The sequence below is a fragment of the Corythoichthys intestinalis genome, chromosome 6 (genome assembly GCF_030265065.1).
Source record: "Corythoichthys intestinalis isolate RoL2023-P3 chromosome 6, ASM3026506v1, whole genome shotgun sequence".
NCBI lineage: Eukaryota > Metazoa > Chordata > Actinopteri > Syngnathiformes > Syngnathidae > Corythoichthys > Corythoichthys intestinalis.
Window position 1 is genome coordinate 30,091,476 of NC_080400.1, and position 25,454 is coordinate 30,116,929.

The following is a 25,454-nucleotide window of genomic DNA, read 5'->3' on the forward strand; positions in this document are numbered from 1 at the left end:
CTCCCTCTTTTAACATACCTGAATCAAATGATCAGTTCATCAGCAACAGGGCTTTGTAAAGAGGGTTAGGACACTCTCTGATGTCGCCGCGGGTGGTCACGTGGTTCATGTAGGGCGTGAGTAGTTCCAAGCACAAGCAGCCCTGTAGTGGTTCGCAATGGAACTGACAGCGGTGATTGCGACATTTATGGAAAAATGGATAAAATCACGCATCTAAGTACTTGTTTAAATCATTGCATTATGACGTATATGTAAGTGCTAGTTTTACATTTGGAGTGGAAAGGCGACAACTGAAAACTACTGTATATCAACTCTAACGCAGAAGGGAACTTTCACATGTTGTGGAGTGAAAGTATGTGTTAGCATTAGCACGGGAAATAGACTTTTACACTGAAATGCAAGATGATTTCCAACTAGATAACTATATTTTCTCGAGTCACCTACCTGTGGTAATATATTAAAGATAACACCATGTATAGCCTATTTTGTTTCCAAGTTTCAAGTGATAATTCCTTTTTTTTTTTTTTTTTTTTTTGTCGCATTGACATACAAAACATTTGTTTCCCAAAAGGTTTAGGTTTATGGTGACGACTTTTAAATTCTATTTTCTACTTTTCTTTACTGTTGCACTATCTAATGCTTGTATACCGTATTGGCCCGAATATAAGACGGTGTTTTTTGCATTGAAACGAGTGAAAAAGAGGGGGTCGTCTTATATCCGCGGTCTAGACATTATACCCATCCACGACGCTAGATGGCGCCAGATATAATTGAAGCGATGATCCGTCATGGCAGATCTCAGCTGCTCTCCCCATTCACGACGTTAGATGGCGCCAGATATCAGTGAAGCGATGTTCTGTCATGACAGATCTCAGCTTCTCTCAAGTTTAACCAGTTTGCAATTTGTTATTGCAATGTTTTTCCTTATTCAGATTTGTTTCAAGACTACAGTTACAGTTAGACTTCATTTTGATGGTTAATGCAGTTATTGCAATTTTGTTTTATCACAATAGATTGGTTTATTTACATTTAAAAAATAAAACAGAAGCCATTCATTTACGAATGTGATTGCACTTTAGTTTACATATTTAAATGTTTAGATATTAAGATTTGAATGTGGCAAAATAACATGCTTTTTCTCTCAAAAATATTGTTATAATCATTTGTTTCGGATGTACTGTAATTATTTTCTGTATAAAAATTAATTTGGTGTTCAAAAAGTCTTTTTTCAAACTTGAGTTTTGAAAAAGAGGGTCGTCTTATAATCAGGGCCGTCTTATATTCGGGCCAATATGGTATATATGGCGGAAAACACAGACAAGACTGAAAAAGCAGTTTCTGCTCTTGCACCCTTCTTTAAAATAAACTGCTGTATTTTAAGCCAAAAGAACTGTCGTGTTTGATAGAACAATATGTTGTCTGTGTACATTTTCCTTTTTATTTTACAGACTTAGTTTGACCTGAAACACAAAGAAATGACATTCAACAAATATTTCCTGTATTCCTTATTTTCCTCAACATTGTGTAATGTATAACAATAACTTATTACCCTTTGATGAAGAAAATCATTTTTTATTGAACAATTGGTAAAATTGGTGTGTGGGTCTTTGTTTACACCTGACATTTTATAGATCAGTGGCCTGTGATTGTTGTTTGTGCCACATGGTTTCCCCAGGGACCAAGAGCAGCACAAAAAAAATTGATGGCAATGGTCAACTGTCAAAACATGAAATAAAAGGCTTTCTTAGTTTTGTTTGTTGGTATTTAAAAATGGGCTTGGTGCCCACAGCCTGCATTCACCATCAGCAGACACCAGCAACTGTCCGCAGTAGCAGCAGCATGATATGGATCATGAAAATGTAACCTGAAAAAAATAATATACATTAAATTAATTTTCTATTATAAATTTGTGCCCATTATTTGTTGACATCACTTTCCAATCTATAATATCTCTAAACTATACTAATATAAAACTTTTTGGTGTAAACAATACGGGTTGTCATGCATTGACTTGGTACTCTTCCAAGAGGGTGATACCTTGGTTCAAATCTTACAAAATCGAGCTAATGAGCACGTGAAAGCCTCTTAAAGAGTTGACAATTTAAAAGAGGTAGTGACTCAATGAATTTATCCCTGGCGGTAGATTCCCAGTTAGCGGAGTCACCTTAAAAAGTAGGAGAAAATCGCTCATCAACCAAGATAAAATATAAGTATAATTACGCCACACACATACAAATAAAGCTCAACATAATAAAGCACCTCCGATAGAATACAGACTGTCGAAAATTGTCGAAAAGGGATTGTTTTTTTTCATCAACTTACCTCTGAATATGCTTTACAGCATGTCATTCGTCTGAATGCGGTCCACCCTCGTTGAAGCGATGTTTGGAACTACCCGAGGCTCCACTACCCGGAAAACCTGGAAGTAAACTCGTATAATGGATCCCTATGTCGCAGCCCTGATCAGCAAGCTCTACCGGAGCCTGATAACGATCCTGATGATTTGAGTCAGGTGTGTTGGAGGAGGGAGACATGGAAAACTGGATAGGGGCTCTCAAGGACCGGAGTTGGAAACCCCTGCTGTACAGTATACATAATGGTTTTTAAAAGAGAATCACTATGAACAATTAACATTATTCTCATATCCCCAGACACTTGAGACCGAGAAATAATCTGTGTGTCATGGGCCAATCGATATCCATGAATCCTGTATGACCGCAGTGCACTGGGGCAAGGTCACCAGTGGCAGGCCTGAATCTAAAGGAACTGGTCACTCTGAGTTAAGCTTGGTAGTATTGGATATATAAGGCGAGCTCAGGTACCCTGGGCTTTTTAGAGCCAAAACCTTTCAATGGTGTTTTATTCCATTTTTTTCACTACAGGTGTCTTGCAGACGTCATAAATCATTTCGCCAGATTTGCGAACAAGGTGCTTAGTAGAGGTATTTGTCATCCAGTCATGATGACTATATTGCATGTAAAAAAAAATTTTTTTTTAATCACAATAAGGGGCAGCTTACATGGTGACGCTCAGAGAATATGACACATTCCTTGTTTGCCTCAGTCACCATTCGAACGATGTTGCAATTCCGCGTGATAACAATGCAGTATTGATGCCAGGCCCTAGGGGACAATGCAGATTTAGAACAACTAACGATACACTTCCATGACAACAACTTCCTCAGCCCGGAAGATAACATACCCGCCCATTTGAAGAAATGGCATCCACTGGGTTTTTTATTTTGCTCTAAAAGGCACAGAAATGCAAACATATAATATATTTTAATTAAAAATATTATAAAAACAGTAAATTGAAGCCGACATTCTGCCATGTTGGCTGTTTTGAATGTTTAGTAGCAGCGACTGTACATGCCTAAAGTGATGTGTGCAAGTGCTAACGTCATCAGAGCAAGAGCGTTCCATTGATATGGTTGCAGATAGGGTTGTTCCGATCATGTTTTTTTGCTCCCGATCCGATCCCGATCGTTTAAGTATCTGCCGATCCCGATATTTCCCGATCCGATTGCTTTTTTTTGCTCCCGATTCAATTCCAATCATTCCCGATAATTTTTCCCGATCATATACATTTTGGCAATGCATTAAGAAAAAAATGAATAAAACTCGGACGAATATATACATTTACCATACAGTACATAAGTACTGTATTTGTTTATTATGACAGTAAATCCTCAAGATGGCATTTACATTATTAACATTCTTTCTGTGAGAGGGATCCACAGATAGAAATACTTGTGACTTTGTATATTGTGACTAAATATTGCCATCTAGTGTATTTGTTGAGCTTTCAGTAAATGATACTGTAGCCATGGCCAAATGCATGATGGGAAGTGGAACCATGACTGTGCGTAGTGCTACCAATTGATATATCTTCTCTGCGTTGGGAAATAACATAAGGTGTTAAGAAAAAGATCAATTGCTACCTTGCTTCCCCACATTGCTTCCCATGATATTTCTAATCATAGGGAGAGGGATTGTAACGCTTTAGCCAATTAAAAAAGGCAACAAAGGCTGCCAAAATTCACTCTACTCATTATATGCTGCCTTTTATCTCTCTATATAGGTAAAACGGCGCCATTACAGATTGAGTGCGACAATGCGTGAGTGGGTCGTGCAGCGCATGCACTAAATAAATATGAAATATTTTAACGTGATACATTTTTAGAAAACTTATTTACCGCCGTTATCGGGATGAATTTGAAAACCCTACATTAAGCCTAAACTAAAGACTCTGGATGAGTGTAACATATTATGTTTTTAAAGTTAAATACAATTAGAAAAACAATTTAATTAAAATATATATACAGTACTGTGCAAAAGTTTTTGGCAGGTGTCCTGCCTAAAAGTTTTGCACAGTACTGTATATTAAAAAAAGGCATGGCCGATATTTTTTTGACGATTCCGATACTTTGAAAATGACGTGATCGGACCCGATCGATGCCGATCGATCGGGACATCTCTAGTTGCGGAGCAATCCCCGCAATCGAATTGTTCCGCTTTGGAAGCCAGAATCTAAAGTTTGCGTCTTCGCCTTCCGTTTTCGCTGTCACCGTTGAAAGGCAAGGCCATTCCGCACCGCAATCGTTGTGTTTTGGTGTGGCAGCATTACCATGTAAACGGCCCCTAATTTATGATTCAAATGTTTGTACAACCTCTTTTCAGTCATTCATGTCAAATGTAATGTGGTTGTAACAACAGAGGTTTAATCAGGGCAGCTGGACTCTTTAACAAGGCTACAAGGAATGTAGGGATCAAACACATCACATTCAAGTTGAGTCTTTTTGTTATTCAGTCAAGGATGTGTTGCAGCTTTTAGACTAGTAAATAAATGTGAATGTGAAGAAGAATAACTTATTTTTAATGGATCCTGGGGAGTACAGTTGTACAGGGAAATTAGCTATTAAACTAAGTCACAGCTCAACAGTATTGCTAAAATGGAGGGCAAAAATTGTATCGACAAGTCCTGTTGAAACTCACTCGCAGAATTTAAAATGAATATGAAATCCAATCATTCTATGATTCTACTAAAGGACCTATATCAGAGGTGGGTAGAGTAGCCAGGAAAAAAAATAAAATAATACATTTAAAATGTAGGATAAAGAGGAAAAATGTAAATGACTCCCGTGTAGCCCAAATTAGCGGAGTTGAGTAGTGTTTTTTCTTCAAAAATCTACTTCTACTGCCCAAAACAGTGCATTTCCTTTTTGCACTGCCCGAGAGCCAGCTAACAATGAATGCTCTTCCATAAACCACAAGGCTTGATCTTTTCTTGCTTTTATGCGAAGACACTCGTCTTAACCCTATATTGCCAAATGTATCACATTTGATACACCTAAAATTTCATGATTTTGAGACTAATTCAGAATTTTGACATTTCTTTTTGGGAAAAAAAATGATGGATGCAAGTCAACACATGCATCTGCAGGTTCCATGAAAAAACAAACAGGATTTAGCAAGGGTTATAGGTATCTGAGTGCTTATTACACATATTCATTTTGACTTTTCTTTATACAAATTTGAAAACAAGGTTTCATTTAGGACCTTATTTTTCAAATTTTGGGATTCTCTGATGATTGCTTCATATTGCTGGCATTATATATCGTGAAACTATTGGAGAACAAAAAAATATATACACTTATTCAACTCTTAATATACAAAAACTGCACAATACACTTATATACACAGCTATTATTCTAGGGTTGGGAATCTCTGACATGAAGCCGATTCGATATGTATCTAGATACACAGGTTATGAGTCGATTAAAAAACGATACATTTTTAAGTCCGAGCGATTCGATACGATTCGATACACTTTAAGAACGATACGATTCGATACAGAGTGAAAACGATAAGATAAACATTTGTTGTGTTCGTACAGTATTTTAAACATATAAAAAAAAGATTAAAGATTAAATTAAACAACAAAATTTCATACCAATGTTATGTTTTATTTTTTTATGGAAAAAAAAAAAAAAAACTTACTACATGACCATAATTTTGTTGAATGGGATTGATAATAAAATAAAACACCAGTGACAGACAACAATAAAGTGCAGTAATTTAATTGATGTATTTCCTGGTGTTTTGAGTGCAATAGGTAAGTAATTTAATTGCAAACTTTCAACGTAAACATCTTACAAGCAAAAAATATTAATTATATGCAGCAGCCCTAGAAAAAAAAAGAATTAAACCTGCTAGTGTTATCATAAATAAATAATAAATTATGCTTTACCACTGGTATAACTGGGGGAATAAAAACATGGCATTTTAGATGGACAGGTCTATAATCATTACACAGCAAAGTCATTCATTCATGCCTGTGATTCCACATTTTTTTATTCCTCATCACTGTCTATATCTTTTTTGAAGGGCAGATTTTTCTTGAGGAAGATCAACTGATCCACATGTTCACTGTGTTTTGTGGAAACAATATGCCACCCTGTCCACCATTGTAGTGGGTTATTTTTCAGGGTTAAAAACTCACGATCTCTGTACCGCTTCACACTAGCTCTGTCCCATGCGAACAGATCTGGCTGCCTTCGTCACTTCAAAGTCAAACTTTTGTTTTCCTGGGTGCATTGAAAATCAATCGCTGCACGTCGCTGGTGTGGTGCGCAAACTGTCCATTGTTTTAGCATGTTGCTTCGTTGCCACTACTAGTTTCGTTTTGGGCTGTGAAGAAAACGCTACGGAGCGTGCTTTACATTGGTTTTGTTAACTCTCGCTTTGTTATGACACTCCCGTGACGATCGGATAATGAGGGCGACTACTAGCGGTTCTGCCAAAATGAATGGGAAGTTGAGGCAACCACGACGGCGATCCCAATCTAAGTGCGCTGTATGGTGAATGACACAAGTGCAGCATGTGAGGTAAAAGCTAAATTATTATCATATTAAGCTTATATACAGTATATCATCACCCCGAGCGTCCATAAAACATGGCGCCCTCCGTAGGTCAAAACATGTACTAAAAATTATAGATTTTTAAATCAATGGCGATATTTTACGTGTTTCTAATGACATATTTTGATAAAAGAGAACAGTTGTGGCTTATTAGAGCCTACAAGTCTTTGGGTCCGAGGTTCCTGCATACAAATACGCATCTAATTTTCCAGATTGTTACAGGTCGGGGTTCAGATGGCCCAAAATGCATTCGGACGACATGGGGGTGACAGAAGTATGTGCTGATATGTTTGCCTTAATTTGTAAACCACATGTGAATAAAGTGCCAGTTTAATAAAAACATTGGTTGAATTGTTACTTTTGTATTTTTATTATTTTTTTTACTCCTTTTATACTCTACTTGCCCATTATTCAAATTATGCGAGCTTGTTAATAGCAGACTTCTTTGTGCCACGTCAAATTTAATTTTCATTTCATAGGGACTTTAAAAGTCATTAAAATTTGTAGACCTTCAATGCCGAGTTGTGCTATTCAAACAAAGATCATTCTGGGTGTTAGCCCTTAAATGGTAAATTGTGTTACACTTACAGTGCCTTGCAAAAGTATTCGGCCCCCTTGAACCTTGCAACCTTTCGCCACATTTCAGGCTTCAAACATAAAGAAATAAAATTTTAATTTTTTGTCAAGAATCAACAACAAGTGGGACACAATCGTGAAGTGGAACAAAATTTATTGGATAATTTAAACTTTTTTAACAAATAAAAAACTGAAAAGTTGGGCGTGCAATATTATTCGGCCCCCTTGCGTTAATACTTTGTAGCGCCACCTTTTGCTCCAATTACAGCTGCAAGTCGCTTGGGGTATGTTTCTATCAGTTTTGCACATCGAGAGACTGACATTCTTGCCCATTCTTCCTTGCAAAACAGCTCGAGCTCAGTGAGGTTGGATGGAGAGTGTTTGTGAACAGCAGTCTTCAGCTCTTTCCACAGATTCTCGATTGGATTCAGGTCTGGACTTTGACTTGACCATTCTAACACCTGGATACGTTTATTTTTGAACCATTCCATTGTAGATTTGGCTTTAAGTTTTGGATCATTGTCCTGTTGGAAGATAAATCTCCGTCCCAGTCTCAGGTCTTGTGCAGATACCAACAGGTTTTCTTCCAGAATGTTCCTGTATTTGGCTGCATCCATCTTCCCGTCAATTTTAACCATCTTCCCTGTCCCTGCTGAAGAAAAGCAGGCCCAAACCATGATGCTGCCACCACCATGTTTGACAGTGGGAATGGTGTGTTCAGGGTGATGAGCTGTGTTGCTTTTACGCCAAACATATCGTTTTGCATTGTGGCCAAAAAGTTCAATTTTGGTTTCATCTGACCAGAGCACCTTCTTCCACATGTTTGGTGTGTCTCCCAGGTGGCTTGTGGCAAACTTTAAACGAGACTTTTTATGGATATCTTTGAGAAATGGCTTTTTTCTTGCCACTCTTCCATAAAGGCCAGATTTGTGCAGTGTACGACTGATTGTTTTCCTATGGACAGACTCTCCCACCTCAGCTGTAGATCTCTGCAGTTCATCCAGAGTGTTCATGGGCCTCTTGGCTGCATCTCTGATCAGTTTTCTCCTTGTTTGAGAAGAAAGTTTGGAAGGACGGCCAGGTCTTGGTAGATTTGCAGTGGTCTGATGCTCCTTCCATTTCAATATGATGGCTTGCACAGTGCTCCTTGAGATGTTTAAAGCTTGGGAAATCTTTTTGTATCCAAATCCGGCTTTAAACTTCTCCACAACAGTATCTCGGACCTGCCTGGTGTGTTCCTTGGTTTTCATAATGCTCTCTGCACTTTAAACAGAACCCTGAGACTATCACAGAGCAGGTGCATTTATACGGAGACTTGATTACACACAGGTGGATTCTATTTATCATCATCGGTCATTTAGGACAACATTGGATCATTCAGAGATCCTCACTGAGCTTCTGGAGTGAGTTTGCTGCACTGAAAGTAAAGGGGCCGAATAATATTGCACGCCCCACTTTTCAGTTTTTTATTTGTTAAAAAATTTTAAATTATCCAATAAATGTTGTTCCTCTTCACGATTGTGTCCCAATTGTTGTTGATTCTTGACAAAAAAATTAAATTTCATATCTTTATGTTTGAAGCCTGAAATGTGGCGAAAGGTTGCAAGATTCAAGGGGGCCGAATACTTTTGCAAGGCACTGTATATAGCGCTTTTCCACCTTTCAAGGCGCTTTACACTATCTCACCATCCACCTACTGGTGACGCAGCACCAGGAGCAACGTGGGGTTCAGTGTCTTGCTCAAGGACACTTAGACGAGTTCATCAGGGCAGAGAATTGAACCCACAATCTCTCGGTTGGGGGACAATTACTGTACCACTGAGCCACGCCACCCCGCCACTTAAGGATTGAATTTGTCAGCAGCCAAGTTTTGTCAAAATTAGAGTAGGTCAAAGCTCAGTAAACATCAAATATCCTCATATCATTTTTATCCAAAGCAATTGGCAAGAGCTTAAAAAATGGAAGCAAGCAAATATAAATAATAACCTGACTTTATTATGACAAACTCGAAGGCATTTTTCTCCAGTTTATGGCGTCTTGTAGGTTAATTGTAATTTTGTATCATCTTTTTTGGCCTAGCTTGTAGCCTGCTTTTTGTAGTGTTTCCAGAGAGTCCTCATTAGTTGAATTCTTATGGGAAAAAAAAAAAATCTCGTTAACATGCGAGCTCAGTGAGCGCTCCAACTATATCCACAACACTAATAGGACTTCTCCTTCCTTGTTGGCTTAAAGTTAAGCACTAGCTTACAAATGCAGACAGACCCATCCATCTCCATGGCGACTAAAGCAAACTCCATCTGCTGATGGAAATGCCGTGAAATGGTTGAAAGCACAAAAGGAAAAAAAAGAAGAAACAAAAAAATGGTCGGGATGGTTTTAACTTGGCAAACAGGCACAAGATTGATGGCTTTCAGACTATGTGGCTGATGAAACACTGTCTCATTTCATTACAGGGAAATGAATGAATCACACTGGAGGATTAGACTTTGCGTTCATCTACGGTAATTCCTTAGGAGTAGATTTCCAACATAGCTTTGCTAATTACATGTGTAATCCTTCCACAGGTGGATCTATGAATCTCATGAATACATTCTGTACAGGATTTGGCACCATTGCCAGGCTGCATGGTGCAATTCATTGAAATAGGAAAGGACGTGTTGAAGCGCCATCAATGCAGTTATCAGGCAGCAGAACAGAATCACAGAATGTGTACAGTACACGTGAGCGGAAATCTCACAATGCCGTAGAACTTTTTTTTTTTCCAAACTTGTGTGTGAGATCATCTTTTGAGGTTATTTTTGAGCCAACGCAATGATTTTTATTGTACTTTAATGGCATGAGATGCAACGGCTCACAGCAATGTTTGCCAATTAATTAACAAAAAAGAGGGACGAAAATTGCGCTTTTACTCAAGGTACTTTTTGTATAAACACACAGAGCTCAATTGCAACATTCACTTCAGTTAACTGATGCCTTTCCTGCGGTGTCTGGAATAAATAAAAAGTCCTCTTTATTATGCTGTGCTCGTTAGAACATCTTGTGCGCAAGATGTGTTTTTCGCCATTGTGAAGCTTCAAACATGACGTTCACAGTAGGAAGCCACTTTGCTTAGTGTGTCACAAAGTGTCATCAGCAGGTTGCAAAATAGATTCAGTGAGAATGGAAAAGTCACAGGGAGGTATAGCAGCGGATGGAAATTTTCACAAACCAAGCATATTTGGGGAATTTTGCCATTCAGGTCCCATTATAGAGCAGGAAGTTGTTTAAGTATTGAAACACTGAAGAGTTAAACATCATAATTCGAAAGTTTACAGCTCACATTAAGTTAACTGTACCCTTCAGGTTCAACCTGAACTTTTTCTTCAAGGCCAAATAGCCCCAATTTTATGCAAGCAGTGTATATCAAAAAGTCATAATCATCACAAGTTCCAGATACTGTAGATTTTTGGCACCAGAGTACAACGCTATGAAAAAATGTTTGCTCCCTTCTCAATAATAGTCTTTTTGCGTAGTTCAGTTTAATTTGTGTAGGTCGTCCATTGCTCTGAAAGTTAATTACTGTTCCATGTTTTCAAATGGTGTATAATGGCTTTCAAGGTGGTTTGCTGAAGCCCTAAGGCCTTAGAAATGTGTTTCTATCCTTTTCCCGATTATAAGATTCATACGATTATAAGATCATCTTAAATTTCTTTGGATGGTGACATTTTGTTGCAGTTTTTGGAGATCTTTTGGTCGACTTAATTTTGTCAGACATGTTCTATTTAAGTTACTTCATGACTGAACAAGCCTGGAGGTAACTTTTCAGGTAACTAAAATCACTATTTAAAAGCTGCTTTATTATGTTAACTTGGGTTATGCTTATTCATTCATTCATATCTGATAGTAAAACGGATTCTATAATCTAACATTCCAATAGGGAATCAATGAAAAAAAAAAAAAAAAAAGAAAGAAACTGAGAAGGCGGCTAATCCTTCATGTCATTTTATACCCACGTTTCATAAGAATTGCGACCTTTGTGTACGTACTAGAAAACAGAAAAATACATGCCTGATGCTCTAAATAAAGGCTATACAATGTCCTCTTGTCACCCCAATGAGCTTTAACCTGAGACTGTATAAAAGCATTGAGAAAACCAAGTGATTTAACACACTACTGGTTTTGAAGCCTACTGCCAAGCACAGTCTGCATCAGAGAAAAAGCATGATTACTTTAAAACAGAACTATTATTTTTTGTTGAGAGCTAAAACTTTCTTAATCCTGACTTTATGGTGCCGCATTTACCCCATTACATGGCTCGTTTAGACACACACAAACAAAAAATTCAAGTTCCATGTGGGAACAATAATGTCAACAACAGAGAACGGGAAAAAACATTATGCTAAATTCTGGCATAAGGACAAATGTTTAATACAGCAAGTATTAGCATATTTTGCTACACATAAGCCATTAAAGAGGATTATGGAAGGTTGGAAATTTGCACAATAAATTGAGCAGGCAGAACAAAAAAGGGTACTTGTGTGGTATAAGCCCCTGTGAGATATCAATGAATCCGAGATGTTGCGGCAACACATTTTATAGGAGAGAAAATGGGTTTTTACAATTTTTTTTAACAACCTTGTACTCGACAAAAAACATCTTAGTGAGCGCGGAGCCAAAGCATGATTTGCTAAATAAATGTGACAGCTTGTGTATAAATCTCTAGGTAATGAATTTGACTTACACTGAAGTAGTACGATTGGTTCACGCATGACGGAGGAGGTGCACTTCAAAGTTAGTGTCCACAACAACAAATTCAACAACTTGAGTGGTGACTTGATTGGCCTTAAAGATTTTTTTGAATAGTAAATGAGATACAGAATGTTGTCATTAAGAAATAAAAAATCAGTTTTTAAGTAACTTCGATGCATTTAAGAACAGTTGCTTCAAATATACTATATAGAAAAGACTGACACAATGTCCTTCTGATGTCTTACATAGTAACCAAAGAGATACAAGGAAAGCCAATCATGTTGACTTTGTTCTAACAAATCAAGTGTAGACAACATTGGATTTAAAAAAAAAAAAAAAAAAAAAAAAAAAAGCAATAAAAATTTACCTGTGCAGCAAAAGCCCCTGGCACATCAATGACTGTGAAAGATACTGCGTCAACACATTTTGTAAACTTGCAGCTTTTATCATTTTTTTTTTTTTTTTTTTAACTGCCCCCTCTACCGCAATAAAAAGCAGAGAAACACCAAACAAAAAGTATTGAGCCAGCCCCAAGCAGAGGCATGATTTGCTAAATGAATGTGACAAGTTTTGTGTAAACAAGATGGGGACCGATGATGAATCACAGCAGCCAATTCGCTTCCTGCAAATAATGTTATCCTAGTACTGGTTCCAAGACCGGCCAATTTTTATTTTTTATTTTTTTTCGTTAAAGAGGAAGTGCTCTTCATTTATCAGTCCTCCATGGAAAGCAACTCTAATTTGGAAATGCTGTGTAATTTCGCTTGCTAAGGTGATTTGTGACATGTCGGAGGAGGAACACCTATTGTTGCTTTTCTGTGCAATCAATGTATTTAATTTGCCTTATTGGCAAATGTTTTATTTCAGTGATTCTCAATGTTTCTACCCCCGTTAGTATGTGGGTTCCCTCTAACACTCCGCGAAAGACTGACTATATCAAACGTAGAAATTATATTTCTTTCATCCCATACAGTGCATTTGTCAAGTACGGTTCAAATGTATTCATTTTTAAACTACATAAGATTCACTTCTTCAGTTTAGAAGTACGGTGATCCTTCGCTACTTCGTGCACTCAGTCCATCGCGGATTTATTTTTCCAGTTAAATAAATAAATAAATACAGATACATATGTTTTCTACTTTATTCTTTTTTTAAAATAATTTGGTGGGACAGTAACATGTTTAAAACTTATCATAATTATTTACTTATTACGTAGCGTTTTTTCCACTTATTGCGTCAGGTTCTGGTCCCCATTAACCGTGAAATATAAGGGATCACTGTATCGTGTTTTTCGGACTATAAGTTGCAGTTATTTTCATAGTTTGGCAGAGGGTGCGTCTTATACTCTGGAGTGACTTATGGTCGCGCCGACTTCTCTCTCGCTAACTTTTTAAAATAAATATGTATTCATATATTTATACTAAAACGATGTATGGATGTTAAATAAAATGAATAATTTGGATAAAACAGAGAAGGAGCTGTGCATGCCTGCGCACGTGAATGCAGTGGCTCTCTTTTCAATCTTCCCCTCCCAGCGCCCTACGGCGCCCTCCGCGAATATCCTGGTATTTCCTTTTTGATATGGAGCAGCTATAGGAGTGAAAACCAAACTAAAGACAGGGGAATTGAAAAGCAAACAACAGCGGTAGGAGTGGGATATGGAAAAGGATTCAAATTGATTGTTGAAGGTGTTATACGGGAACCTGTGTCGGCTTCGCTGAATGTAAACGAATGTGGCGCTTTGGTCTCGTACGAGACATATATTTAACAAACTTTTCCAGTGTTATGTCATTATGTAAATGCATTTATAATGATCATAAAACTATGTAGACTATTTAAACATTGGGAAAACTTGCGTTTTTTTCTGCCAACTCAAGGAGATTAAAATAAATGTCAAATCCACTATCCGTCTGTTAGAACAGACACGCAAATATAAAAGATATAATTGTTTATTGAATATCCATCTTATAGTCTTGTTTAACTGGGATAATTCGTTACAAAAGACAGGCTTTAATTTGTTATCATTATGCATATATGCACCACATCGTCACAAACGTGATCACACAAAACGCAACCACGCATCGCATCCCCGCATTTCCTCCTTCTCCTCACAAGTCCTCACAAATAAAACATAAAATGTTGGGGTTTTTTTGGGCTCGTGCCTACAAATAAAACATAACATTTCGGGGGGTTTTTTGCTCGGGCAAGCAAATCAAGTTGATTGATCGAGCTCGGGCCGTGTCATGCTTTAATACACACGGGCCGGTCTGGATTTTTTAGGCCCGTTCTAATATCTAGCGTCATGTAATGTTAGCATACTGTACACCTATTTAGCCTGTTGTTCTCTATTGTATTTTAAATTGCCTTTCAAGATGACATGTCTATTCCTGGTGCTGGATTTTATCAAATAAATTTCCCCCAAAAAATGCGACTTATACTCCGGTGCAACTTATATGTTTTTTTTCCTTTTCATTGCGCATTTTTTGGCTGGTGCGACTTATACTCAGGTGCGACGCATAGTCCGAAAAATACGGTACTCCATTTAAAGGGATCCTCGATCTTAAAGACATGTAATTCTTAAAAGATAAATGTTAGGAGAGTTATAATAATTTGATATTAAAACCCCTCTTAATGTTTTCGTTTTAATAAAATTTGTAAAATTATTTTAACTGATAGGTTGCCACTCTTGTTGACGTTGCAGTGCGGTGACATCAAATGGCCCGCTGCCGAACTTCCAGCGTGTCACTCGTTAGCTACCCCAACAAGCCATCGGTTCTGCCCTTTCAATTTGAACCAGAGCGGAAAAGTGAAGAGCAGGACAGCACTGTCCGTCATTCACAAGACAAGCAGCAAAGGCAAAATGCAGAGCGGGAAATACCTGATAAGACAAGAGTTGGGCAAAACTGGTGATGTACTTGCGGCAAGTGTGTCTCAATGACAACGGAGCGAGAGAGTGTATGCTGTTGAGAACTCCGTTTTTTGCTAACAGATCTTCAAAGTGAGCTATTGCGTGATCAAACTTATTCCAATATAATTACAGTGCTGCTCGAAAGTTTGTGAACCCCACAGCGATGGTCAGATTTTTTGTAAAAAAAACTAAAATAACCTTATTAAATGTTAAGTTATACCCAAATCCACAATACTGACATTCCAAATAATGGACTGAAACAAAAGAAATAGTTATATTGTCATTCTTTATTTAACAAAAGTGGTTGATTTAAGAAAAACTCAGATATCATGTGTGCAAAAGTATGTGAACCCCTTCAGTTAATAGGATATTGCGCCTCCTTTTGCAGAGATTACCTCAACCAAACGGTTTCTGTAGTGACTAATCAGCCTCTCACATCTACTTTGGGGGATTTTTGCCCATTCTTCCTTGCAGAACGCAGTCAGTTGAGAGAGGTTTGATGGGCGTCTGGCATGAACTGCTCGCTTCAGGTCCCGCCACAGCATTTCAATGGGATTTAGGTCAGGACTTTGACTGGGCCAGTCCAGAACACGAATCTTCTTCTTTTTCAGCCATTCCTTGGTTGTATTGCTGGAATGCTTTGGATCATTATCATGTTGCGTGATCCACCTTCTGCCAAGCTTTAACTTCAAAACAGATGGCGTCAGGTTATGTTCTAGGATTTGACAATATTCCTCAGAATTCATGATTCCCTGGACTATGTGGAGTTGTCCAGGTCCTGAGGATGAAAAGCAAGCCCAGATCTTGACATTCCCACCTCCATGCTTCACTGTTGGGAGAAGGTTCTTTTGGTGGTATGCAGTGTTGACTTTTCGCCAGACATGGCTGTTTTGGTTGTGACCAAACAGTTCAATTTTGCACCTACATCAGTTGATGAAAACTCTTTTTAATTTAGTCTCGACAACACAACTGTTAAAAAAACAAAAAAAAACTACTGAATTGATTGATTAGGAAATCAGGTTGAAATAATAGAAAATTCCAAAATGTTGAGGGGGTTCACAAACTTTTGAGCAGCACTGTATGTAGATTGTTAGCATCCAGAGCTGTTGTGTGCTTTACATAGAGAACAGGCCAAACGTTTGAACACACCTTGTCATTCGTGCAGTTTTATTTTCATGACTATTGACATTATAAACTCTCACTGAAAGTAATAAAACATATGAATGCGCACGTGTGGTAGTCAGGATCGGAGTCGTGTCGTGGCTGATTGTCCTCATTAATTTCATCATCTGAAGGGAACAATTCCTGGGATCGAGTGCCCTCCATGTCTTGTACATCCAACTCACATTTAGCTACGTAAGGGCGGTCCATTTTAAGTGCTTGGCGTGCATCAGCTGGCCACTGTACCGCTGCATCGGATGTGTCTGGATCAGTTTGAGTGGCAGCATCACTCATATTAGGTGAATACTGAACAGACACATTTACTGCCTGATGAACTGACAGTAGAGGTGAATTATTAGCGTCCTCTGTGACTAGCGGTACGCCCGAAGGTTCCCCTTCCGCTGTAGCGCCAGGAGCGGCTTGCCTACTTAAGAGAGCGGCCAGCAGTTTCTTGTCTTTGGTGCTTTATTGCACGCATTTCACTCGCTATCCAAACACGTTGAGGCTTCTTGTGAGGGAAAATAGTTGTAACAGCATTTGATTTTAGTGTCCGCATATATCCAGCCGCTCGTTGTTGTTGTCGTCGACTAAAATCCTCGAATGCGGTAGGAGAAAAATGGTGAAAACAAAACATTGGGTCTTTGGGAAGTTTTGTCGGTCTACAGGCATTTTCATCTTTCTCCTCTTCTTGTCAATAGGAAATCTGTGGAGACTCACATAACTCCCCTTGTTTCCATTTGACTGGAAATTGCATCCAAAAGCAGCACATCGTGGCATTTTACTTGGCGAGTTTAGGCAGCAATACACAATTGTTGTACACAATTGGAAACGTCCCAATTACGTCATCACTCCGAGCCCGCAAAACATGGCGGCAACTATCAGTCAGAATATAAACTAAATATCATAAAATATTGCCATTGATTTAAAATTTTATGTGTTTCTAACAACATATTTTACTACAAGAGAACAATTGTGGTTTATTGGAACCTATAGTACATGTATTTAAGATCGAGGATCCCTTTAAAAAATGTAGGAAAAAGTTCAGTTATACTACTGTATTTAACTCAATCCTTAACCCTTTACAAAGCAAGAGACTATTTCTGCTAATTAAAAAATTTTACATTAAATATTTAGCTATTATTTAAATATATATATATATATATATATATATATATATATTAATTCTTATATGTTTTTAAATAAACAAATAAATTAATAAAATATTAAATAAAACAAAATTAATCAAATGAAAAAAAGAATAAACTGTTGATGACACCCAATAATACTGAAATTCTAAATGAGTGGCCTACATAGAAAGGGCGTAGGTTTGCATGGTAGGGACATAACACTAACAACCTTCCAGTATGCTCAAATTGTCCCCACCAACTTTTAAGCAACCTTATTTGCATTATATAATGACTTCAGTTATATAGATAATTTAGATTGTCTTCCCAAATGTTGTAAGGATAGAATTGACCCTACCATTATTAAGTGAATTACTTTCATTGTATGTTCAGACTTACATTGACCCCTTTTCACTTGCTGAATGTGCCAATCCATTTTTGTCCCTTCAAACGCACGTTTGATTGGCTGATGATTTGATCCTCTTCCCACCCTCACACACGCAATCACAGCCCGAGACCTGACACAAATACAACATGCCGCCTCCGCCTCCTTCGAAGACGAGGAATATTAGTTTATTTCCACTAGCAGCAGCCACTGTAAGTAACCAATAATTTTGCTGCTGAAAGTCCGACTGTTATGAGAGTTAGCACAACATTAATCTGTGTAAATTTCCCAAACTCAAGTAGGAAGCTGATTTGAGAGATATATCCACCTACATGTGTTTTCTTTAATTAAACCGTGAGAAATGTAGTGAACCGAGGTTTACTACCTTCTCCCAAAATAGGATTCTCTTTTCCCAAAATGGATTGGACGTCTTGGGCCGTCAATAGCAGTCCTAATATAGCCCTGCAGTACTCGGAGAGCCAAGTATTCTTTGAAGTGGTACTTTCTGTAAAATGTTCAAAAACCAGTGTTTTCGTTTAATAAGATAAAAATCAATGGTTGTGCTAGCAATCGTACCATACCTTGTAACGTGTTCACTTGTTTCCAGTCCCAACAATGAAAATGAACTACTGTTCTGAGGAGAATGAAAAGACGCTACTTGGTATACAGAGATGCCTTGAGGTGCCGTTTTCAGTCACGACTAAAGTGTATGAAAAGAAATTTCAGACTAAAAATGCTGTTCTTTTTTTCTTGAAGCAGCTTATGTGCAGATCGTCCTCGAATCCCAAGAGCATCACGTTCCCATTTATCCTCGTCTTCATGTCATTGCTTTTGTGTCCTAAAAATCAGGACACTGGGACGCCACATTTACAATTTCATCTAATTGTCCAAAACCCTACCTGTTATCACTGTGCAATCACACCATAACAAATTTTCCTTTAGAATACATGCACTAGGTTTCTGACGTACTTCTGATCTCACCAGAGATTGGTGAATCAGTTAACTTTCTGTTCTATTCATTTTCCATTTTTGGCCTTTGGGAACAATTGGAAACAAACAATAAGGCCTTTATCATTCAAGACACAAAGGTATAAGCCAGAATAATAATTTAATTATAATGTGATTTTTATTTTCCACTGTGCAAGCAGAGGCAGGGTGCCATGCAGTTTGTCCCAAACACAATGAAAGCACAGCTAAGCGCAGTGATGAAAGGCCTTAATCTGGGCGGTTTGTAAACCTGTAGCTCAACTGTGTTTCATCTTTTTGTGAGCCTTGGTTTGTTTTGTTTTAAGCTTCAGGACTTAAATATGGAACCATTGTTGTTTTTGGCAGCCCTTTTAATTTTGATCTTAGTCTTTTGGACGATAATACTTGTCATATTTTAGTCATTTCAAAAAGTGTTTGTTTTCATCTAGTTTTTGTTGACAAAAACTAAAGACTAATTTCGTCTAGTTTCAGTTGACGTTTACCTAAAATTTAAAACTCCAAAAATAAATTCATAAAGGGTTTCATCTACTTCGAATGAACATTGACAGACAAATTGTAGCATCTACAAGGACAACGCCAACTTGGTGATTATACTCTGTAGGACACAGGTGTCAAACCGGTCCTCAAAGGGCCGCAGTGGGTACTGGATTTCATTCCAACCAAACAAAATGAATACCTTTACACCAATCTGGTGTTTTACAAGCGTAATTAGTTGATTGCAGTCAGGTGCTGCTTATTTTAGCAGAAACCTCATTGGTTGAACTGTCTGTGCTGGATCTGTTGGAACAAAGACCAGGACCCACTGCGGCCCTTTGTGGAATCGGTTTGACACCACTGCTGTAGGAAAATAGTACATTATTTTAATAGCCACCTGGATACCATGAACTGTATGTGGAAAAAAAGTTGTCCAAGAGTCAAGAGGACGCTCGTATATAGCATATTAGCATTAGGCTAATGTTATTCCGAATTCAGAATAGCTTTATTGTCATCATACAAATATACACAGAGATTGGGGGAAGCTTCTACTTTACAGTGCAAAAGTAATAGGTTGAAAAGGAAGCTTAATAATATACAAAACGCGAACGTGAATGTTATACTGACACTACGAGTTACATTTAGTGTGTTATGATAACTCAGCACAGACTTTAAAGGCTAAAGCATTATTGCATATTCTCTCTGGATAAGAAAACAAATATTTCCGTGTGTGCAAGCCTGCACGGAGACTGGAGAAAAAGTCGGGAAAAGAGGCGGGGGGCAGCACGTCACGAGTGACACAACCAGACACTGCTACGATGCAGGCTAACTACACACTGAATGTCACAAATTGTGAACATGTGACGGAAACTATTGCGCAGTTTCGCCTCGTTCTCGTCTTGTCAGATGAAAACTAGCATTTGTCTTATGTTTTAGTCTCCCAAAACATGTTTTTAGCTTGTTATCGTCATGAAAAAAGTGTTTGTTGACTAAATAGTTTCGTTATCGTCATTGTTGATGAAAACAACACTGTACGGAACTCATGAACTCAAATTTGGTTTGTGGCATATCTTTGAAAAATATGACATTTAAAAGCTCTGTGACATAGACTTCCAATCCATTTTAATTCAGAGTGGGACTTTAACATATCAGGATTAACCAAAAAATACAGTATTTACTGAATTAAAAAAAAACAAAACAACAACTTTAAATGTCAGTAAAATGTTTTTTTCTCTTTGATAATTTGGTAACAAAACATTGGTACTAAAATATGACCAGGAAAAAAAAGTAAACATTTTCAGTGGCTGTGTGGGTGAGCTAAAAAGTTTGAATGTGATACGTTGGCAAGTTGCTTTGGTAACGCTATACTAATCACAGTATTAGTTCACTAAAATGTCCATCATTCCCTCATGAATTCAAGGACAAACTAATCACAGGATTGGCTTTCCAGAAATGATTCTCTCATAAATAAGCTTCAGAAAACAAGGCATTTTTAAATGGGCTCTGTGAACATAGTAAAGAAGGTGCGTACATTTTAAAACCTTTAGGTTTCGGGAACATACCTTTAACTGATAAAAACACATCTTGATTTGTTTAAAAAAAAAAAAAAAAAATGTTTAAACCTGACAGTTGGGCTTTAAATAATTCAAACACAAAACTATGTGCTGTTTCCTTGAAAGGTTTTCAAAATGTCTACACAATAAATCGGTCTGTAGTAAAAATAAAAGAAAAATGTCTGGACCACCTAGAATTACATAGTTATTTTTGCTAAGGCTACTTGGAATTTTCAGGCTTCTCAAATGACCATTTAATTTTCTGGTTCGTCTCCCAGAAGAACAAAGTAATGCACTTCATGCTGGTTAGTCCTAAGCTTTTAGGTTCAGTTCAAATTTATAGCAATCATTCATTAATTTCTTTTCCTGGTAAAATGACAAATTACGAGCACATCTTTCCAGCATTATGATGCCAAACAAATCTGACTGCTTAATACACATTTGAATGCATTAAGTACAAATTTAGAAACAAGTATGCATTAGTGAATTATTTCCAGCAACCCCCTCAACTCCCTGAATATATCATTTTCACTTTATTATTCCATGCACACCAGTGTATTTATCACCTCATGTATTATTGATATGCTTTGGTAAATACGGTCACGGCGTAGCAAAGAGGAAGTGGCGTATTATTTTGCAGGGCTTCTCAGTGACTCCTCCCGGTGCATTTGACAGCTGTAAACATACGCACACTGCTGGCACGATTGCACTTGCCATCTATAATGGATATAGAGTCGTGTGGAGTGAAACAAGTCACCTCTTGTGGGACGCTGGGACTCTTGGAAATGTTAACATTCGCTGGCTTCCGCAAGTCTACACTGCTATTGCCAGGAATGACAACCAGAAATTAAACAACACAGGCATGTGGAAACAGTACTTCCTCGAATGGTGGTCGTGAATAGACCGCCATGTCCCAACATAGTTGGTGGGTTTGTCACCCAGTTTGGAGAATTACACAAAAAGATGCCCATTTAATAGCGACCCGAGCGTCATGGCCACATGGTCAAATTACACTATAACACTTTTCATCTTAGTTTTTTTTTTTTTTTTTTTTTTTTTGGGGGGGGGGGCAGTTTTTAAAGATGCTGGTGATGCTACCAACTTCTTTTTCAATATGTTTGAATTGTGTTTTAAATTTTACACGGCATGTTTCACTTAAACAGTTGTTTATACTGTGCAAGATGTTTACGGGCATGATTGCTCCGTTTGAATTCATGTTGATCCCACTGAGCGCAGTTGACATTGCGCAGACCACGACGACCGGGTCATCATGCTCCGAAGCCCTTAAAAAGGGTGCGTGTCAAAGCCACTGGCCTTCAAAGCTTTTAACTGGTGAAAACAAAAGATGGATTCTTGTTGCTGGAGGCCGCATATCATCACCGCCCCCTCTTCTCGTGGCTTTGTCGGCTCGTAAATGTCTTTCAATCGATAGAGTGAAATTCCGCAATAAGGTTATGACACTAATCTCATTTTTTCCTAGAAAAATGGTTCTTTTGATACGGAGCGAAGGTTCACTCAAAATGTTCAATATCCCCTTTGAAAAATGGCATATCATTTTAAGATACAACAAATTAAAGCGAAACCCCTGCCAATTGTTTAACTTGATGTGACACATTGCAAATGTGAAGACAAATTATGTTTTTTCAACAGTCTAGATGGGAGACCACCTTTTTTCATAAGTCAATGGCTGCCATTGACTGCGATAGAGGTCTAATCCACTCACAGTAAGTCAATGTTTTCTCTTTCGTAATTTTGTGGAGGAAGCCCGCCGTTCCTTAAAATTGCATTTCTACATCGGCGGACGAGCTACTGCTTGCTATAGTATAATTTATGTTTAATTTTATTTCCGATTTTGATTGTCTTGGTTTTTACGTTGTATTGATTTAAATGTGATTTTTATGATCTTCATGTGATGTAAAGCACTTTGAATTGCCTTGTGTTGAATTGTGCTATATAAATAAATTTGCCTTGCCTTGCCTATAGTGGAGGGATGTAGGTAGGGTGACCACTTCCATGAGGTCAAAATGGAGGACATATATATTAAAAAAAAAAACCAAACATACAAACAAACAAAAACATCAGACTCGCGGAGTATTTCCATCAACAATAAAAATTTGCATCGTTTGTAGATCATATTTGTTTAACTAAATAGTAAAAATACTAATTCACATTCACAAACACAGGAAAACGATCATTTACTGCTAGTTAAAATGTATTTGACGCCTATTGCCATCAATGGAAGCTAATGATTTTAAAAAGACAGTACCTACAGACAAGTTTCCGAGGTACTTCCGCTTTAGTTCCTTATGTCTGCCAGCAACTTCCGTTTTAGAATTTCTCCGTCCAAAACAACAGTAGAGCTGGAGTAACATTACTCATCAAAATCCCTTAAATAAGACGATTTGGAAATACTGCATCCATCTGCCATCATCATGACAGAGGAGGACAAAATGTTCATAAGGGCAGATGTGGAACCAAGCTCGTGCCACCGCAAGGACCGGGTGTTTTTGTAGCCGTGTTGCCACTGGTGTTATGGGGGGTATGTTCTTCATATCCCTGCATTTTCATGTGTCCGATGCTCAAAAAATACTAAAGCTAAACTTGTTGCCTTTGATATCGTTATTACGACGAGGCTTTCTATTTATGATGATCTTTAATATTATTTACTACAACTGCTGTGACTGCAACACATATGCTATCTGCTGCTAGTCTGTTGCTAATCAGTACGTTAGTGATGGGATTTTCGGCTCTTCGGTGATCCGGTTCATTTGGATCAGCTTAGTGAAAAGAGCCGGCTCTTTTTGGCTCTCAAACGGCTCTTTTAACTTTAGCTTTTTTTTAAAAATATTTATGACAAATTTAGCATACATTTTGATAAATGACTTTGTGAACTAAATATTGCACTCCACTGACTGCCAATAGCAACAATTATCAAGCAAAGAAAAGGGTTTTTACTTATGTTACTGAACATTAAAAAACATTAAAAAACAAAATAAACAATAAACAAGCAACAAAATTAAACTTCAAACAATCAAACATGCTGCATCATAACAAAAATAGTGATTAGTAACTGCAACAGCAGCAGCGAACAAAACAAACATAAGCTACTTCTTGCTTTATTTTAACAAACATAAGCTACTCTGTGCTTTATTTTAAATTTGCATTCAAAAAAACTAAATACTTCAACTTGGACGGGCTGATCCGGTGTTCGGACAAAATCCGCGACCCATCAAAAATTGCAACTTTGCGGTTCTGCGCATGCGCATAACGTTAAATATGGCCACGAATGCAGCGATTCCAAAGTAAACACTACAAACTTTCTTTAAAGAAAGGAATATTTACTTAATTTCGATCATGGAAGGACATGTAGAAAAGTTCTCAGACACATCCTACCATGTTAGCTGCAATCATCAACTGCACCCCGCTCTCTCACTGTTAACGACTTCGCCGTGTCATTAAGCATTAATTTACGCCATTTTCGTGCTGCACATGTATGTTTATGATGTAACTAGTTTGTTTAGCACCTTTGGATAACATTGAAAGTCCAAGTGAATGTAAAAGAGGGCTTTTTCAAGTTTTATAAGGGAGCAAATTTTGACAGAACACCGGCTCCTTCTGTGCCTATGGAGGTTATTAGTTGACCCTCCTCGAACGGACAGTTTAAGTTTGCAGACACGGCATTCTGCCCTATTGTCATCTGACTTCAGCCAATTAAAATGTCTTCAAATGTTACTGCGTTTTCGGCTCATCTTGAAGGTCCTACAAACCGAGTTCCTGTGTTGTCCTTTCCTCCTCCTGTGTCTGTCTGTGGCTGCGCAGACGCGACGGAGCATGTGCTCAGCGTGCACTCCGTGCAGTACCTAGTACCAAGCCCCTCGCCCCTCCCCTTTCTCTTCCTGTCGCTCTGCTGTCCCCCTCTCTGAGCACGGCAGCTGAGCCACTGCCAAACCTCACTTTAGACCAGTGCTTCTCAATTATTTTCTGTCACGCCCCCCCAAAGAAGACGTAAATGTTTCGCGCCCCCCCAAACTCTCTGCCGCCACTGTAAATAGTATCATTTGTCTATAAAATTACTATTATAAATATGCATCTGCCTAACATTGTGTCCTTTTTTTCTAATAAAGAAAAAAAGTAACATAGATCAACTTATAATAAAGTATAACTTTATTAACATTGTTTTGTTTGCAACAGAGAAGACTTGACGTGCATCAATTTGCCTGAATTTAAAAAAAAAAAAATTCACATCCAAACTAAAAAATACACTCAAGGTACATTTTTGACCATTTGATACAGAACAATAAAATGTAATAAAATCAGTAAATAATAAATAAATAATAACAAATTAAAATTGATTAGAAACATTCACTCAATATGCCAAAAAATTTGACCGAAAAAACAAAACTGAATAAAAGAAAAAAAAAAAAGTGTCCTTGGACAGGACAGTTTTTATTTTTGCTGCTCACAGTATTTACCTCCTTTGCAATGGTGTGGAGTTATTTTGCAATGAACATGCTAACAATGCTCACTGGTTTACTGATGTAACACTGACAAAGCAGGACGATTGTTGGCAATATTCGGCACGTTTTCACTGAAAAAATCAAGCGGCTTAACAATGAGATTGGGGTCTAATGTCTTTAAG

At 37.8% G+C, this 25,454-nt stretch overlaps 1 protein-coding gene across 7 annotated transcripts in view; it reads right to left on the reverse strand.

The window, feature by feature from the left end:
* Positions 1–25,454, reverse strand: part of lrfn1 (leucine rich repeat and fibronectin type III domain containing 1) — a 294,461-nt gene that overhangs the window by 84,059 nt on the left and 184,948 nt on the right. For 2 of the 7 annotated variants that reach the window (XM_057839202.1, XM_057839198.1), the window contains exon 1: positions 19–365. The exons of the other annotated variants lie outside the window; for them this stretch is intronic. The gene's annotated coding sequence lies outside the window, so the exon portion shown is untranslated. Of the gene's footprint in view, positions 1–18; positions 366–25,454 lie in introns of those variants that run through there. 7 annotated transcript variants of the gene reach the window in all.